The sequence below is a fragment of the Dasypus novemcinctus genome, chromosome 26 (genome assembly GCF_030445035.2).
Source record: "Dasypus novemcinctus isolate mDasNov1 chromosome 26, mDasNov1.1.hap2, whole genome shotgun sequence".
Classification (NCBI taxonomy): Eukaryota; Metazoa; Chordata; class Mammalia; order Cingulata; family Dasypodidae; genus Dasypus; species Dasypus novemcinctus.
This window is the reverse complement of record NC_080698.1, coordinates 1,309,570-1,323,874: the sequence shown is the minus strand read 5'-3', so window position 1 is coordinate 1,323,874 and position 14,305 is coordinate 1,309,570.

The following is a 14,305-nucleotide window of genomic DNA, read 5'->3' as shown; positions in this document are numbered from 1 at the left end:
GGAGGGTGAATTCCAGAACCCTGGAGACGTTCCAGCGCTGCACACTCTGAGATGCTTGCCTGGTTTTCCCCCTGGAGGCACGTATTTACATTCTAAAGAGTAAAGTTTTGATTCTTTGGATTTTTCTTCTTCTCTCCCAAGGAGAATTTGTTTACATTAGGGAACAAAAGTTTCAAGGCAAAGCGAAGTGGGGACAGATGGTCCTTTCCTATAGAAATTCCCAGACTCACGCTTTCCGGGCTCCTTGCCTACAGTACAGACTTGCTATTTATAGAATGACATCTGGCTCTCCTTGCATCACCTGGAGGGAGAGTTGCTGTAAGTAATAAGCTGCCCCTGCCCAAGAAAGCTCATGTCCCCTGTCAAGATACAATAACTGGAAAGCGGACTTGGCCCAGTGGTTAGGGCGTCCGTCTACCACATGGGAGGCCCAAGGTTCAAACCCCGGGCCTCCTTGACCCGTGTGGAGCTGGCCCATGCGCAGTGCTGATGTGCGCAAGGAGTGCCCTGCCACGCAGGGGTGTCCCCATGTAGGGGAGCCCCACGCGCAAGGAGTGCGCCCGTAAAGAGAGCCACCCAGTATGAAAGAAAGAACAGCCTGCCCAGGAATGGCGCTGCACACACAGAGAGCTGACACACAAAGATGACGCAACAAAAAGAAACACAGATTCCTGGTGCTGCTAATAAGGATAGAAGCAGTCACAGAAGAGCACACAGCAAAGGGACACAGAGAGCAGACAACTGAGGGGGGGGGGGAGAAGGGGAGAGAAATAAATAAAAAATAAAATAAAATCTTAAAAAAATATATAATAACTTATCAATATCATATATAAATTAAGATGGCAGAAGTAAGTTCTAATATAACAGCATTATAACAGTAGTTAAATACATATAATAGGATGAAACCTAATAGTCACCTAGGTAGCAAATTTAATACAAATGAAAAATACTTAAGGAAAAACCAATTTCTATAAAGATCAAGGAAGAATACTATATACATGTAAAAAGAACAAGGAGGGTCATGATCATAAACATCTTACCAACTTCTACTTACCAACATAGCTTTAAAAAAGAGAGAGCCACACCCTACAAAGTCACAGCACAAAACAGATGTCAGATGAAGGAAAACTAAGATAATTCATTGCCAGTGGATCTGTAAAAGAAATGCAAATCATATGCATACTACAAATATTTATTGAATTAATTAATGACTAATCCTGAGCTAAATATGAACAGTCTTGCTTAGTGGAGAAGGCTTTGACATGTTCCACATAATGTCAGGAAGAAAAAAAAAAATAGATACTCCCCTTTGCCTTGGCTGCAATGCTGGAGGCGTGGCCAAGCAGGGGGCAGAGATGAAGAATTTAGAGATAAAGAAAGGGAAGGGAAGGGAAAAGATAAAACTGCACCTAATGGACTGTGAGAATTAATAAGAAAATTCAGTAATTTTTTTCCAGAAACAAAATTAACAATGCATAAAAGTCAATGGTACATGCCTATTTCAGCAATAAGTAACCAGAAATTAAAATGAAAAATTGTTTGACCATAGTAATAACAATATAAACTATATAAAAAATTCACCTAACAAAGTACGGACAAGACAGTTTTGAGGTACCTTTTTCCTATACTTTAAAAGGTGAAAAGGAAATGGAGAGAGATGTTAAAGGATGGACACCGACAGGAAGATGTCAGTGCCCCCCAATTAATCAACAGTTCCAGTTCAATTTCATTCCAGATCCTAGCAGGACATTTCTGAAAGATTTTGAAAACTGATTGCAGGATTGACAGGAAAGAATACGGGTTTGTGAATCACCATGACAACTTTCAAAAAGAAGGCCACAGGCAGGGCTTCTGGCTTGGAGCTTCCAGAGAGCGGTGGCTGGAAGCCCTGGTGGTAAAGGCGGCGTGAGGAACTCTGAGAGCTGGTCGGGTTCTGACTCACTTTTACTTCTGGGATGCAGCCCTTCTGGGTCAGCCAGGGTTTTGCCACCTCCTTCCCCCTTTCAGGACTCGGTTCCAAAGTTTGTAGCCAACCCCCAGGCCTGCCGCAGGGGTGCGACACGCCGCCTTAGCTGCCACTTCCTGTGCCGGTTCTCAACCTCTTAGAAGACGCTTTCAAATCCGCAAATTCTCTGAACAAGTGGCTCAACATTTGGAGCAGCAAACGCCATGTACCAAATGCCAGGCTCATTCTGGGAGCCCCTCCTAACTTAGTAGAGGCTTGATCAGTTCCAGTAGATTTCAATGTTTTTGTCCAGCTTTTCTACCTTAGATTGTCCTGAGAACAGGTTAAACAGTCATTGCCAGAAAAAGAGAGCTCCGTGTCACTGTTTTAAATGGAAATATTCTATATATCAATTTATTCACCCTCCATTTTAAAAAAATTTATCAATACATCACTAACAGCTTTCTAGAACAATATAAATTGTAACATTGTTTCAGTGGCTTTGCATTTTTCTATGGTACCATAATAGAATTCCCTTTTACTGGACATTTGGGTTGTTAAAAAATTTTGCTTTTGCAAAGAATGCTGCAATTATCATCTTTTGGTCCATTGCTTTCACAGACCCTTCATTATAGCCCATGCTTTTTCTACTGTACCATACGCCCAAATTTGAATCTCACATATATATATAGTTCTGTAGGCGCTAACAAGGAAATATGTCCAAGATACAATGTTAGGTGATAAAAAAAAACATGTGCAGAACAGTATGTATATTAGATCCCATGTTTGTTAAAATATATTTATATATCTTTATACAAGTATAGCATATTTCTGAAATAAGGAACATTTATATTGATTACTTCTGAGGAGTGGTTTTCGTCAAGGTAAGAGGAAGGAAACTTCTTGTTGCTTTTGTATAGTTTTACTTTTCACTAATTGCATATATTACATTTATAATTCTTTTACCAGAAATTATTTGAAAAGAACTAGCGGTCGTAAATTCTAGTAGTATGAAAAGAAGCATCGGCACTAGTGGGAACGTCAGCAAGAAGCGGAGAGGCGGTGGGCAGCTCTCCTTCCCCTCCCCTAAGAGCTTCTAAGAAGCCCACTACTTCACTGCCTCCCAGCTGGAAGGTTCTGGCTCTTCAAGCTCGGCCTGCAGAACTAAATCAATGTCCTGGCTGAGAAGATGCTCGTGCCCCTTGCCCACCACCCTCACGGCTGCCTGAGTCTGAAAAGGAATATCACGTTGTTCCTTCAGTGGCCGTGGAACCTGGGGGAGCGCTTCCGCCGAAGCTGCGCCACGTCTGCTGCAGTTCCCTGTTCCTCAGGCAAAGAGCCTTAATTCATTTTAAAAGCTGGGCAAGGCCCGCCGCGTCGGGGAGCCCCACGCACAAGGAGTGCGCCCCATGAGGAGAGCCGCCCAGCGCGAAAGGAAGTGCAGCCTGCCCAGGAGTGGCGCCGCACACACAGAGCTGACACAACAAGATGACACGGCAAGAAGAAACACAGATTCCCTGGCCGCTGACAACAACAGAAGTGGACAAAAGAACACGCAGCAAATAGACACAGAGAACAGACAGCCGGGGCAGGGGAGGGGTAGAGAGAAAGAAATACATAAAATCTTTAAAACAAACAAACAAAACATGGTGGCTTACAAAACAATCTTAAAAAAAAAAAGCTGGGCAAGGGAGTTCTGGCTGGGGCTGGAGAACGCGGGGCCACGTTCCTTCAAGGACGTGGGTGTGGTTCCGTTTCCAGCGCTTCCGGCCAGTGCCCGATGGTGGACCTGCCACTGGACGTCAAGGCGCTCACTCTGGAGCTGCTCTCTGAAATGCCCGCCTCGCTCCTTCCACCAGCCGCGCCGGGAGCAGGGGTCTAGCGCTTGCTCTCCCAGAGCTGTGCTTTTCTCTTAGTGTCCTGGAGAGGGGCGCGTCCTAGCCCCTGTGACGCCACCTGCAGCTTTACTCAGCTGTTTGGTTTTCTACGCAAGGAGAGCAGGTAACCCTGGCAACTGGACACGGCACTGTGGAGTGGCACGCCTGCTGGCAAAGGCCGGGTCCTGGGGACGCGCTGACGTCCACACCAACAAGACTGAACGAGAGCTCAGCTCTGCGGGGAGGGTCCGTCCCTTCCCTGGCACAGTCGGGTCACCGGTGGTTTACCAGGTTACCAGCCCTCCCCCCCACCCCAAAGTCTAGCTGGGGTTCCCCTTTGACTCCTCGGTCACGGATTCTGGAGAGTTGGTATTTAAAGCACTAAGGATAATACAGCGTGGCTTCCTGCACCGTGGCTGTGAACCAGGACACGCTGGCCAAACCCTCTGGGACAAGGCACCTCACCCTCCCTCGTCAGTTCCATGGGAAACTTAGAAATTGTCCAGCATTGAGAAGAATTGGGGTGGAATGTCGGTTTCACATGAGCTGTGTAAATGTGAGCATGTTGATGAACCTCTCTTGGCATTCTTACATTACTGTATTTCAGCAAGTTAAAATGTTAAAATATGGAAATAAATGCATTTTCAGGTTGATGCAACGTGGTAGGTAGGGTAGGCTAAATACTGCACAGGTGGACGTCTAAGCCTCAGTAATACGGCACGGTGGCTGCTTCTTGCTCTTGTCATTAAGTGAATCAGCGACGCAGGGTCCAGGCCCTTTCCCGCACAGGCCGGCGCCTCGTGCAATCTTCAGCCTCCTCTCCATTCATCCAGGACGTGCGGGATTTCTGCTCCACTTCCAGCCAGAATTAGTCGTGCAGCCACGCCTGATTTCCAGGAATTTTAGAAAATGGAGTCTCACTGTGCGCTGGAGAGAAAAAGAAAGAGGCTTTGATGGTCCTCATCACTGTCTTGCCTCTGTTTATCAAATATCCAGTTTATTCTTCCCCTCGTGTAGAGAAGATCCACAACCTCTTCTGCAAGAGAGACAACCCAAAGTCCCATTGAGGCCCTGCTCTCAGCACGAAGTCCAGGATTCTGGGGACGGGAAGCCCTCTCTACCTGCTCCACCCTTTTAGGCATGAGACACCTGACACCTAGAGTAGCAGAGAAGCTTTGTTGTATCATCGAGAAGATTAGCTAAGACTGGCTTCAAATTCTTTGTGAAACACCCAGAATTTCCTCAGGAGAGGGGAGAAGATTGAAAAGGCCTTGGAGTCCAGGGCAAGCAACTAGAAGCTCTGCCTCATTTATCTGTTAGATTTCCGTGATCTCACAGGCCCAAGCTGGGGAGGCTTTGGGTTGTCCAGACAACAGGATAAAAAATGAAAACCAAAATAGGATGCTCAAGTGACTTTCCTGAGGTCCCATGGCCAGACAAAGCCTTCCAGGATTCTTGCAGTTCCTTTCATCTCCATTAGGCACCATCCTTCATCTTCTTCAGTGATCTCCTACGGAGCCAGAATCTTCTTGCTGAGAGACTAGACACCTCTTTTCCATTAAACACCCCATGAGAAATAGAGGAGACTGGAACCATGAGTCACGTAAACACCTGCATGTGAATGTGCATGGTGCACCTGCCGTGCCCTGGTGGCCTGGCCCTGTGGTAGCACCCAGGCTACCTCCGCAGGAGGCGCTCAGCACTGAGGACAGGGTCTTCGTACATGGGCATTTCCCAAAGAAGGGTCAGCAGGCTGGGAATGTCCCAGCCCCACTGCTACTCCCCATTGGTGTGTGGCCTTGAGAAATTCTTTCCCTTCTCTAAGCCTCATTTCTTTTCTTTTGAAAAGGAGAGAACTGGACACAACGTGAACACATCTTTCAAATGGAATGTACATAACCAGGCCAGCTGACACTTTACAATGGGCGGCTCATTATTTCTCCATCTTCATAACTTCCACATGTGGGGTCAGGAAGCCTCTCCCCAGACACAGCAGGCTTCACGTCCCACCTCTAATTACATCTCTAATGTCTAAGCCATCCTGCTGATCCTCTGTGACCACCACTCTCAGTTGTCCTCTCCAGAGCAGCTGACTAAGCTGCCTGATGATTTTTCACAAAACGTTCTGAACCTACCTGAAAAAGAAACATCATAGGAAACGCCTTTCATCGCCCAGGACTCTGCCATATCAGTGAGGCCTCAGAACCAACAAGAGTGAAGTTCAAAAGCCTGATCACAACAGAGCCTTCTGTTGGCTGGCGCTACTGAAAAACGTACTGGCCTGGTGGGTCTTCTTTTATTAGAACGTTGCCATAGATTTGATGAGCAAGAATGTGGGGCTCATATAAAAAAGAACTTAACCGTTCTCACTAGGAAGGAAAAACTGAAATTTAGAAAACATTTGATCAAGATTATGAGTTAAAGTCCAGTCATGAAAACAAATGCTCCTGTTTTTACAAACTCGCCTTTCCACCCACTCCAAATTAGCTGCTATTTCTTTAGTTTGCCTTCAGGGTGAGTATAGCAAAAATATTAAACAAATTCCTCTTATTCTGCAGAAAAGTAAATAAAAGCCACAAAGAATAATGGCTTATTTGCAAAATTAATGTCTACTATACAATAAGGCGAATATGCTTTATACTCTGGACAAATTTTTATATTTGGGAAGGATTATTTTGAATCCACATATTACTTTTCATAAATGTAGTATGTCATTTTCTTTATGAAAAACAATATATACCTATTAAATGTATTTGAAAAGGAAATAAAATTGGAAAAAAGAAAAAAATCAGTTGCGGTCCCCTCAATCTCAACCACAAATGACTACTCTTGACATTTTGGTAAAATATTTTTCCCTAATGTGTGAGGATTTTTAAATACAGTATTTGTATTTGGACTATAAATATATAATTGCTGAGTTTTTAGAACATAACTAATATATCATAAGTATATTCCCATGTTTTTGTAGCCTTGGTAGGTATATTTTTCAAAAGAGCATCTTATATTAATTTAGCATATTTAAGGAGTTCTTAAAACTTATTTTTTTTAAATTTGTATTGAGATAAAATGTATGGACAGGAAAATCACCCTATTTAATGTGCAGTTCTATGAGTTTTGACATGTGCATTCAGTCATGTAATCCTCACCACAATTAAAATATGCAACAATTCCACCACCTAAAAATTCCCTTGTGTCCATTTGTCGTCAGCCTCTCCATCGACTCAGCTCCTGAAAGCCACTCATCTGTGTTTCGTCCCTATAATTTTGCCTATTCCAGAATGTCATATAATTGGGACCATATAGGATGCAGCCTTTTGAGTCTGGCTTCTTCCACTTAGCCTAATGAATTTGAGATCCACCCGGGGTGCACGGAGTAGTATTCTCGTCTTTTTATTGCTGAAGCATTTTCCCGTGCCTGGTGCTTCCACACTTGTCCATTCCCCAGGCGAAGGGCATTTGGGTCGTTTCCTGTTTCCGGAGATTGTGAGTAAAGCCGCTATAAGCATTCAGGTTTAGGCTGTGGTATGAACGTGTCCTGTTGGTCATACGGCAAGTGTACATTTAATTTTATAATCCCTAAAAGACTTCCCTGTGTACACTTGTTCCTATGCCACAGCCCTGGAGGACACCAGCCTGAAGGGTGTGTGCGCGTCAGGCCTCGCCTCGGTGGGCCCTGAGTCTTGAGAGGCGTCGGAAGCAGAGCTCAGCTTCTCTGTGCCTCCTGGAACAAGCTGATGCCCCAGGAGAAAAGCAGCCCCAAATGAATCTCAGTTTATGAGTTTCTTCCTTCTCCTAGGTATTGGTGGTTTTTTGTTTTTGTTTTTGTTTTTTTTACTGCTATTTAGCTCTCTGATGCTTTAAGCAAATTAAAAAATATCTTCTTTCAACTTTAATAATTTTCCTCAATGGTTTGCCTTGCTGTGTCTGTCAGGCCTGGAAATAGAAATGTGATACGTGACGTTTAAATTGAAGTGAGCACAGCCCATCCAAGATCCAAGGGAAGGTGTCCAGGATAGACATAAATGGCTAGGAGTTGGGGGCAGGGATATGAGCAGAAAGTGAAATTGGGGATATAATGAATTATTTCAACTAAATATATCCTTATCATCCATCTCTCTATGTATCTATCTTTTATCTGTATTTACCATCTATATATTATTATTAATCTGTCGTCATCCATCATCTATCAGCTTTATCTGTCTATCAGTCATCTGTCCATACCCGTCTAGCTACGTTGAGAGGTTGGGGGGCTAATGAATCACGATAGGCAAGGGCTTGGGAGGGATAGAAGAGACTGTCTGGGTCTCAGCTCAGCGCTCCTCCTTCCAAACGGGGCCGCAGGTAGAGCCATGGCTGGCCTGAGGCCCCGGTGGGTTTAGTCAGCAGAGGTGTTCTAATGCAGGTCTTTCGAGGGCACCCTCATCTCCACGCCTAGTCCCAGAGAGAGAAAGAAGAGCCCCTCGCCTCCCCAGATGGCCCTGGTATACTGTTCATCTCAAGGGGTAAGAGGAGGAATCAGAGAAGAGCTCAGTCCAGGTGCCAGGGGTGGGGCCGCAGGCAGAGCCGACCAGAGCCGCCGATCCTGGGGGGCCAGGCTGCTCAAGAGGTTGGCTGCAGCTTGCAAAGGAGGCTGGCGCACCATTTCTACTTTGGGGTCTGCTCTCACCAGCTGCAGCTGCAAGTCCTTTGGCAGGACCATAACCTTAGGAATTTGCTTTCCTAACTGGCCGCCTGCCCCCCGTCTCCCCTTGAACAACCCCCACTATATCCTTGGAGGCAGGATAAGCTGTTCTGACTCTTGGGGGGAGGGGGAGGAGAAGAAAGCCCAGGTGACTCTCCTGCTCTCTCAGGGCATGGGAGGAGCCTTAGCTCTGGAGTAAACAATACAGATCAGAGATCCTGGAGTGCTGGCCGTCCTCAGGAAAGGCCTCTGTGGGGCAGGATGAGAGCCCTCGGGGCCCTGTAAGTTGGGGGGGGGCGGGTAATATACCAGTCATGGCTTGGGATCTAGGCAACGGCCCCTTGGCAAAGCGTCTGCCCACTGCGGTCCTAAGTGGAGAAGACATGTCCCTGTTTGTGCTTGTCACCATCCTCTGAGTGCAGAGACACGGTCCTGGGAATTAAGAAGTGGACAGGTGGTGTCTGAGGCTAGGCTGAAGCGTCCAGGACGTCTGCACAACCAGGAAGACGGGCCTCCCGGGTGGCCCCACCCACCCCTGCACGGGCCTCCATCCACGGAAGTTCTCCAGTTGCTTGTGGGATCCTGGAAACCGCCCTTGCAGGGCTTCAGCTCCTCTGTTCTATCTTGTCGTTATTTGACCCAGCAATCCCATTTCTAGAAATCTTTTCCAAAAACACACTGCAAAAATTTGAAATGATCTGGTAGTAGTAGGGTTGATACTGGTTAATTCTGCTGCTGGTTAATACTCTGGTTAATACTGCTGCTGCCCTCATGTGCAAATTTCCAGGAATATTCCAGGTGTTCAAGAAACAGCAGCTCTTACCATGGTGGGACAAGATTAGGGGATAAGAATGTTACAGCAGCAGGCTATAACAAAAGGACAAAGCTTGCGAACTCTTCCTCCTTTTCTCAACCCTGGAATGACCTTGGAATGTCCTTTCTGATGCTGCTCAGCACCACCATTAGGATTTTAAACAAACATTGAGGGAAGCAGACTTGGCCCAGTGGATAGGGCATCTGTCTACCATATGGAAGGTCCGCGGTTCAAACCCCGGGCCTCCTTGACCCGTGTGGAGCTGGCCCATGCACAGTGCTGATGCGCACAAGGAGTGCCGTGCTACTCAGGGGCGTCCTCGACGTAGGGGAGCCCCACGCGCAGGGAGTGAACCCCATAAGGAGAGCTGCCCAGCGTGAAAGAAAGTCCAGCCTGCCCAGGAATGGTGCCGTACTCACAGAGAGCTGATGCAGCAAGATGATGTAACGAAAAGAGACACAGATTCCCGTGCCTCTGACAACAACAGAAGAGCACATAGCAAATAGACACAGAGAACAGACAACGGGGTGGGGAGGGGAGGGAAGAGGGGGGAAGGGGAGATAAATTAAAAAATAAAATAAAATAAACCAACATTGATTTCTCCTTGCCTATACCAGCAAAATCCTCCAGGCTCTGTTGACAGAGCAAGCCCTCGTTCTGCTTCTCGCAGCTCTCTTCACATCCAGTGCACTCTGTCAGCAATTTATGACATCCTCTGGGGAGAAAGCAAGGCCAACTCCTGCAGGATCTCTGCAGATGACCTGTCCATTCCTGACCAAGGTGGACAAATGATGCAAGTTGGGGAGACCCGGGATTGGAGGTCAGCCCTGGGGAGATTTGTAGGCTCTTTATTTCATGCTAAAGAAAGGGAGTCACATTTATAATCTCCCTACACTCGGCTCTTCTGCTCCTTTTGTTAGGGCCTATAATCAGCACTATACCTGTTAAATGTGTGTCCCAGAGACTTACATCTTCAGTCTGCCCAGTTGAGCCCTGACTCTCAGCAGAGCTGCAGCCAACACCTTCTCTCCAGTTCATCGGACTCACCCAGGCAACTAACAAACGGAGGATGATGGACAACGCCCATCCCAAAAAACAGAGAGTACCTACAACTGCAAGCAAGACAGTTCCTTCCGTCCTTCTGCCCCATGGCGTCTGAGCCCCTCTCAATCGGAAGCAGTGGGGGCACCTCTGTCCCCAAATCCTCAAGATTGAAGAACGAACAAACATAAGGGGGAATGCAATATGGACTAAAGTAGACTTATTGCTGTTCTGGTAGTGGAAGAACTTGTATCACTGTACAAAGGCAGTGGTCAGCAGAGGCTTCTGAGGGGAACAGGGGAGTAGGTGTAACACGGGGGATTCCGGGGGCATTGGAATTGTCCTGCACCACATTGCAATGACTGATACAGGCCATTATCCTTTCTGTCGTAACATATAAAATTGTGCAGGGCAACGTGTAATTCATAATGTGAGCCATAGACCATGGTTAGTAGCGATATGCTGAGTACGTGTTCATCAGCTGTAGCAAATGTACCATGCTAATGAAAGCTGTTAACGCGGGAGAGCGGGGGAGGAGAGGGGTGGGATATGTGGGAATCCCCTATATTTTCAATATAACATATATGTAATCTAAAGTGTCTTTCAAAATAAAATTAAAAAAAAAAGAAAAGAAAAGGAGTGGGAGGAAATTGCCGAGCCGGGTTCTCTCTTCGACCTGGGGCTGGTCTCCCTCTGCGTGGGAAGGGCAGGCGGCCGCTGCCAGCTTGGCCAAGACGCCCCGGGCGCCGGCGGCTGCCTCCTCGCCCTCAGTCCTGGACGCAGCCGGAGCCAGGACTCGGGGGGCGCAGGGCGGGGCCACAGGTGTGAGGACCAGCCCTGGTCCACTGCAGACCGCCACCACCAGGGTCCACATTTCCTCCCAGACCCTCCATCGTCAGCAGCCCCTGGGCAGACCCGTGCAGCAACTCTTCCCCTCCCTGGAAGGGGAGGGGAGTGGAATTAACGAGAGTGAGCACTTTTCATTACTTTGTTGGGCATTTGTTTCTATTCCTTTCTGAGATACCTGTTCAAATCTCTGCCAGTTTTTCTTTGGGTTGCCTATCTTTTTCTTCTTGATTTGTGAGAGTTCTTTATACATGCTGGATCTGAGCAGGTTGATCGTTCTGTGTTACAGAAATCTTCTCCCACTCTGTGGCTTGACTTTTTAATGCTGTCTTTTGGTGAACAGAAGTTTTCAATTTTAGTGCAGTGTAATTCATTGATCTTCTAGACATTATGACTTTTTAAAGATACTCTATTTAAAGGTTCTTTTCCTTCTCTGAGATCATAAAGCTGGTCTCTCGTGGTCTGAACCTTGAGTCGCATTTCACAATTAGATCCACAGCCCTCCTGATAGTGCGATGTGGAATCCAAGCTTCCTATTGTCCAATTCAACAGTTTTGAAAGATTAGAACGTCCCGCACTGTTCTGCAGGGGCTCCTTTGTCATAAATCAAGTGGCTGCATACATGTAGGTTTGGTTCTAGACTAATAACTCTGTTCCATTGGTCTATTCCTCCATTCTTGTGTGAACGATTCATTGTGTTAGCTTTATAATAAATGTTGATAACTTGCAGAGCAGTTTCCAACTTGCTTACTTTTTCAAGACTGTCTTGTCTGTTTTTGGTCCTTTGTATTTCCATGTTTTAGAATCACCTTAGTCATTTTTAGGGTTTTTACTGGAATTGCTTTGCATTTATAGACCAGCTTTAGGGAAATTAGTATTTTACAATGTTGATGATCTCAGTCCATGAACATGGCTTATCTCCTTTCTTTAGCACTACTTTATCTCAAAAATGAAGTGTTTTTTTTATGTAGACTTCTTGCTCATCTTTTGTTGGAATATTTACTATCTATTTTATATTTTAATGTCATTAGTAATGGTTTCTGAGGTAGAGAAAAACAACTGATTTTTTATTAGTAACGTTTATGAATTTTAATTGATTTATATGTATTTATATTTGATTGGTAATATGATTTGTATTAATTAGCCAAAGGGGTGCTGATGCAAAATATCAGAAATCTGTTGGCTTTTATAAAGAGCATTTATTTGGGGTAAGAGCTTACAGTTACCAGGCCATAAATCTAAGTTACTTCCTCACCGAAGTCTGTTGCCACATGTTGGGGCAAGATGGCGGCCGACATCTGCCAGGGCTCGGGCTTCCTGGTTCCTCTCTCCCCGGGGCTCGTCTCTCTTCAGGCTCAGCTGCTCTGTTATCTCCACAAGGCCAGCTGTGGACTCTCAGGTGACTGGCTCTGCCCCGCTCCCCGGGCTCCTGCTGTGTCTAAGGGGCCGTCTCTGTCCTCTGTGTTCTCCTGCGTGTTCACTTCCCGGGCTCCAGCTCAAAACTCCCACCTCTGTCCTCTGTCTTTTCTCTGTGAGAAAAGGGGTGGGACTCAATGCCCCCCTGACGTGGCCCCATCAAAGTCCCCATCATAATTTAGTTAATTAAAAGTGGTGCTTCTAATGGGACAGTTTCAAACATAACCCAATAACTGTTTTTGGAATTCATAAACAATGCCAAACTGCCTCATGATTCTATTAATCATTTGACTGACTAGAACGTTCACTCAAGAGCCCGTCAAACTGGGGCGGCGTTTTCCTGCGACGTTTTGGCTGAACTTCCGTCCCGCTAATGCTGCCCTGAGGCCGTGAGGCACTTGGCAGACCTCGCGGGGGGCCTGGTCGTGGGACAGCCTTGACGGGTGGGCTCGGGCCTCCCAGGGCCTACGAAGGAACCCAGCCGCCACGAAGCCCACCGCTGCGAGACGAATTCCACCGCGTGAGCGCGGGAGACCCCGCGAGCCTCAGGTGAGGCTGGACTGCACCTGGTGGGACCCCTGAGCGGGGACCCCGTGTGCACCCGGGGCTTACCCACAGAGCTGTGAGAGTAACGCGGCTCAATCGCAGCCACGCTCGCAGTGTGGGGAGTATACAGTGCACGTGTATATGCTGTCGTGTGGTACGGGACGTGCACGCGACAGTGCGCAATTGAGATGATGCTAGTTATAAAATAATTGTGATAGTAATGAAGTTATTATTTATGCTGTGTTGTTTCAAGCTGCTAATTTTGTGGCAATTTGTAAGGCAGTAGAAAACTACCACAGCGTATTCTTATAGTCGTAAGGTTTTTTTTACATAAACAATTCTACTACTCAGGAATAGTATCCGTTGTATTTACTCACAGCCAATCTCCTCGGCTTTCATTCCCTTTCCTTACGCTGTGGCCCTGCCTACAACGTCCAAAACAAAGCCGAGGGGTGCCACGAGAGCAGGCATCCTTGCCTTGTTCCTGAGCTCGGCGGGAAAGCTTGTGCTGCTTGACCCTGAAGTGTTCTGTTTCCTGCAGGGTTTCATAGATATCTCTTTCCAGATTAAGGAACTTTCATTCAATTCCCAGTTTTTACAAATTGTATTAAAGCTTTCTGCATCTATTGAAATGGTCTCATGATTTTTCTGCTTTATTCTGTTAATGTGGAGGATTTCATTGTTCATTTTCCGACTGTTAAATTAACCCTACATTCCCAGAATAAAACTACTTTGATTAATGTAGGTTGCCCTTTTTTAAAAAAGGTTTATTTACTTTATTTATTTTTAACTTATCCCCCGTCCCTCCCCAGATGGGTCTCTCCTCTGTGTGCTCGTTGTTTGCTCCCCTTCTCCAGGAGGCATCAGGAACTGAAGGCGGCACCTCCCCGTGGGAGGCGAGTGCCCAACGGCCTGAGCCACAGCTGCTCCCCGTGGGCTGCTGCGTCTGCTGGCTTGTGGCATCTGCTCATTGCGGTGTCTGCTTGTTGCAGCAGGTGCAGTGGCTACTCATCTTCTTTAGGAGGCACCAGGACTTCCTGTGTGGCAGGCAGGTGCCCAACTGGTTGAGCCACATCTGCCCTTTTGAAATGTTGCTTGATTCAGTCTGCTGATATTTAGATATTTCATGTCTATTCAAA